Raw genomic sequence first — 6,000 nt, 5'->3', positions numbered from 1 at the left:
ATAAATTTTTAATAGTGTTAGATGGATATTATATTATTATTATTATTATTAATGATTTAATTATTATTAATTAATATTATTATTATATAAATATTATATTATTATATTATTATTTATATTATTATTTTATTAATATTGGTGGCTAAATATTATTATTATTATTAATATTTTATTAATATTATTATTTTTATTACTATTATTATTATTATTTTATTAATATTATTATTGTTAGTATTATTAATTAATATTATTATTATTATTAGGTTTGTTTGAATGATTAGGGTTTTACTTAAAATATATTATTTTATTCATATTATTATTTTTATGTTTATATTTTTAATAATATTTTACTATTTAATATAATAATAAAGTATATTATTTAATATTAAATAATATTAAATATATAATAATTATTAAAAATATAAACAAAAAAATAATAATATGAAAGTTAAAAATATATACATGTAAAAGTTTTTTATCTAATATTTGTATACTTTATAATTATAATATATTTGAGAGTTATAAAATATTAAATAATAAAACATTATTAAAAATATAAACATTAATATACATAAATTTAAAAAAAATAATATTTTTATACTTTATAATTGATATATATATGAGAGTTACAAAATATTAATTAATAAAATTATATTCTTATTATTATTATATTTAATTTGTATAATTTAAAAATATAATATAATCAACCAAAAAAATATAATATAATAAAAATATGAATATAAAAATACATATAAAAGTTAAAAATATATACATATAACATTTTTTATCTAATATTTGTATACTTTATAATTAGAATATATATTTGTGAGTTATAAAATATTAAATAATATATTTGAGAATTATAATTAAAATATATTTGAGTCTTATTATTATATTTAATTGGATGACACATAATCATGAGGTTATGTGAAAATGACACATAAGCCAATGCTATAGAAAGATGACACATAGGCAAATGCTAGGTTTTTGGTCTAGGGTTGTCATCATGACAACCTTACATTTATATTAAGTAGATTAAGATTAAGATTTATCATAACTAAACTGTAATTAAATAAAATATTTGACACATTTTACAACGATTAAACTGTGATTAAATAAAATATCTAAGAAACTCTATGTACAACCTTAAAATTATTTAAGACAAGTTTGATTGAGATGAAAATGAATTTGATGCAATAGATAGTTAGTAAATAGCTAGTAAAACTTGAAAGGTTGAGATTTTAAAATGTATTTTTAGGCAACTTGAAAAATGTATAGGTATTTTGAATTTGTATGTGATCCTTGTGAAGGGACAATAAGGGTGAGATGTGATGAAATTCTTGTGGTATATAGAAAGTAAGGGCAGTGAGATAGGGATAAGAGTGTCCTTAAGATATCTAGTTAGAGCAAAGGGATGGTTGACAAAATAAAAGGATGGAGCCTACAAATATGAAAATAATTAAATATGTTTTTGATATTTAATATGAGAATGGTACAAGTACAGTGCCAACACGCAAAGGTTAATAACCTCCAAATATTATTCATGTCACGAGTTTTGCAACTCAAATATTAATGAATTTACCCAACTATACTATATAATGCAATCTTTGCAACTTGCTTCTATATCAGATTTAAATCTCACATTAATTTTTTTTGGTACTTTGGTTTCTGGATATTAATAGCTCAAGGTTTTAAAAGGACAAGTTTGGTTTATTTAGTACACATTTTTGAAGTAATTTTTTATTAACTATGGTTTGGAATTTAACTTGCATGAATTTAAAGACAAGAGTAAAAACAGAGAACATGCATATAGAGATAATGTAGAGTGTGAGCTGTGAAGACAGTGGCTTCTATACATTGCTGGCTCATTCCTTCAAATTTAATGGACGTGGTCCAGCTTTCAAATGAAATTTAAAAAAAAAAAAATTTTTGTCTCTAATGTTATTAAATTTATTCAATTTAAAACTTTCTCATTTAACACGAGACCTATTTCAAATTTTGTTTTAGACATTATTGAGTACTCTAAGATAGGTCTTGGTACACTATATGATATATGTCAAGGTCAAAGTTTATTGTCATTATTTATATTATGGGAACTCTAGGAATTAAAATGGCTAATTGTTACAATTTGTATAATGTATACCCTGTATTTTCCATTGGAAATAATTGCTTTAGAGACTTTAATTTTAGTATCAACAAATTCCTTTTGCTACTAAAATAAAAAACAAAAACAAATGTTATAAAAGAGCACTTCGGTCAATTGTGCATATTTTTGTGGCTATAGAGTATTAGTAGTTTCATATTATTATTCGGGTTTAAATACATTTTTGGTTCCTGTAAGTTAACAAATTTTTTATTTTTTTCCTTGTAAGTTATTTTTTTTGGTTTGAGTCCCTATATTTCACTTTTGCGTTCGTTTTAGTCCCTAAAATCAAAATCCGCAGGAAAATCCGCAGGAATGAGGAAACCTGCTGATTTTCCTGCAGATTTTGACTTTAGGGACTAAACCTCAAGCAAAAAGTAAGATATATGGACTCAAACCAAAAAAAAATAACTTACAAGAACGAAAATCAAAAATTCGCTAACTTACAGGGACCAAAAGTGCATTTAAGCCTTATTATTTGAATAAATTAGAATTTTATTATTACAATTGATATAATATTACAAGAATATCTCTGAATTGTACTCAACAATTGTTCCCTAATATCAAAACTTCTATGAAGATTTTTTATATGACATTATAGTAACGGGAAGACACAACATATGTTTAGCATTGAGAAACAAGTAACAAGTTCAAGTAGTGTTTAAACTTGTCACTTGTGATTGACTTTATCAACATATCAGATAGATTATCTAAAGGATGAACATTTTTAAGTAATATTTGTCCATATGCAAGTAACTTTCTGATCTTGTGGAACTTCACATCAATATGTTTGGTTCTGGAGTGACACTTGATTATTATTTCTCAAAAAACGACACTCTAACTATCATAATGCAACAAAAATCCACCATACTTAACACTGATTTCCCTAACCGATTTGTAATCCATAAGACCTTTTTTACAGTCTCAAGTATTGTCGTGTACTCTCTTTCAGTTGTAGACATGACCATTATGGATTGAATTCACGATTTTCAGCAAATAAGTCCAACTACAAGAGTAGATAATAATTTTAATACCCTTTTTGGTCTCGTATGTTAGCATCAGACTTCATTTTGATCCCTTTAAAGGTGCGAGAAACACAAGAAAGAGGAGTTTGAATTGGGTTGCACCAAATATAATCTTTTTGCAACACACAACACAAGGTTAACAAGTGAATAAAAATAAATGACACAATTATTTTTATCCTAGTTCACAGTTAACGAAGTTACTTTAGTCCACTCACCAAGGTGATTTTGCCTTCTCAATAAGGACTTAATCAACTATAACCAAACTGATCACAAACAACCACAATAACCATAACCATTATCTTCTTGAGATTCTTGACTAACACTAGTCTCTCAAGGAATCAACCACAATAAGCTAATGATCAACCTTGCTGACAACCCCAACAAATTCAGCCGATCCTTATCGTGAAACCACTATGATCGCAACCACAGTCTTCTCGAGGCTTATGACTAAACACTTAGTCCTCCAAGGAATCTATCAATCAACGTTGATTACAAGTGTGTATTATAAATATGCTTCTAACAAGCAGATTACACAATATTTAAGTACAATCACACAACAATGTTAATAAGCAAGATACAAACAAAAACTCCTTGCTAAAAATACAAAGCTATACAAAGAATTTCACTAACAGAGTTTGTGCAATGCTTTGGTGTTGTAAAACTGATTTGTTGATTTCAAATTTTTCCGATGACTTTCTTTATAAAGAATGATAGATCCGTTGGAGGGTAGAGTAAAAAATTCCAAGTACAGATGTAAAGTCCTCAACGGTCATGGTGGGAATGATAGATAATAAGTACAGGTTAAATTGTCCTTACGCCACCCTATAAGAGTAAAGGTCATAATTTATGTTAGTAATTTTATGCTCACCATCACACGCAATCCGTCCTTGATCTTTTAAGTCTTCAGAGGCTTCTGATTGTATGTCGATTGAAGCATGTTGTAGATGATCAGAACTCGAGTCTTCAGAACCTAAGTCTTCGAGTTTTCAGAACCTGTTTAGTAGAACCTTGTCTTCAGAGTCTTCAGCACTTGGTCTTCAGAGGCGATGTCTTTATATCTTCAGAACTTGCTTAGCAGAACCTCGTCTTCAACATCTTCAGAATATGGAACACAAAAGTAAAGCTCTAGAAGGCCTCCAAAGCTTCCTTGCAAAGTCACAATCAAAAGCTCTTGTACTAACGTTCATTAGAACTGTTGCAAAAGTAGCATTCCAGAATCTTAACTTTCATTGTAACCCATCACTAGTATTCTTCTAGAGTGTTGAGTTTATAACCTAATGACGTCACATGCCTTCTTACTAGAGTCAGAACCTGCAAGGCAAAAGCCACACACTATAAAGAAACCGTTAGTGTATACAATTGTTCTTTAAGACAACATGTAAATTTATCATTAAAACTTAAGGCCAGATGCAGAACTAGTCTTGTTCTTACACCCTTAACTTTTTAAAATGGTCCATGTTTGTCGCTTAACTTTTTTAAAAGATATCTTTAGTGACCGTTTTTTGAGTTTTTCCATCGCTAATTAGACGAAAAGGACTAATAAAATAAGAAGATTGCTAATTCTACTTTCAGGAGCAGACATAATTGATTGTGAAGAACGTGCTTGTTGCGACCTGTGTGTTCTATGTTATTTGTTCTTAGTGTTTCTTGTAATCCAAACAATTATCACTTTGATGATTGGTTTGGAATAGGCTGTTGAGTTGTAATTTGTTTGTCACTCTAAGCTTTTAAGTACGAGTGATATGTCTCTTGATCGAAGCTTTTAAGCAAGATCAAGATTTGTTTGAAGTGTGTCTTCACTCTGTTTTTATTTCCAACTGTTTGTTATCACTGCTGTGATTGAGGGGGAGTGAGTAGAAACTCAGGTCTAGCACTAGATTGAAATTGCATTGGATAGGTCTTAAGTGAGGAGGGTAAACTGGTAGTTTAACTCTGAATTAACACTGCTTATAGTGGATTTCCTCCCTGGCTTGGTAGCCCCCAAAGTAGGTGTTGTTGTACACCGAACTGGGTAAACAATTCTTTGTGTTCTTTATTGTTTTTATTGATTTACTGCTAATGTTCTTTTTCTCACTATTACGTTTTGGGGAGGATGATGCTTCAATTAGGGTTTCTTTATTCATACAGTAAATCCTTTTTAGGGCCAATTAGTATATTTACTGTGGTCAATTAAGGTTATTTTGAAAAACTACTTTTTAACCACAAACATATGCCAGCTAAATTTTATTTTAATTAAAAAATAATAAAATATTACATATTGTCAAAGATTCCTGACATTGCTTAATGAAGAACCAAAAGTAGGGAATCTTTATATGTTGAGGATGGAATCCAATTTTTTATAGGGTTTTCTCAAAGCTCGCCCATATGGAAAGGGAAACATACCTATTAAACCTAAAAAATAATATCTTTGCCAATAAACATATATTTTTTTAAACTGGATCCAACTACAGGAACCCCTTAACACCTTTGTGTAACCGATGAAGACATACTTCTTCGATTTTGGATCAAGTTTTGACTGTTCTTTGCTAGATATGCACATGCGTTTGACACCTAAAAATCATTGAATTGTCAAGATCAATGGGGTTACATGTTCATAAGTCTTTTGCAACCATCTCATCCAAAGAAATACATAGTGACTTATTGATGAGAGAGAACGTTGGGTTAATATCCTCTTCTTATAAACTCTTTGAGATGTTTAAACAAAATAGAATAAAGAAAATTATAAACACTTGATGCGTTGGACACCTAAAAATCATTGATTTGTCAGATTTTTCTTATGGTTTTGTTGATTCAAAATCCAATTACAATCATATGTATTGTAATCAACTCAAC

Source organism: Vicia villosa, linkage group LG6, assembly GCF_029867415.1.
Source record: "Vicia villosa cultivar HV-30 ecotype Madison, WI linkage group LG6, Vvil1.0, whole genome shotgun sequence".
Lineage (NCBI taxonomy): Eukaryota > Viridiplantae > Streptophyta > Magnoliopsida > Fabales > Fabaceae > Vicia > Vicia villosa.
The sequence above is the reverse complement of the archived record's forward strand: the minus strand, read 5'-3'. Positions refer to the sequence as shown.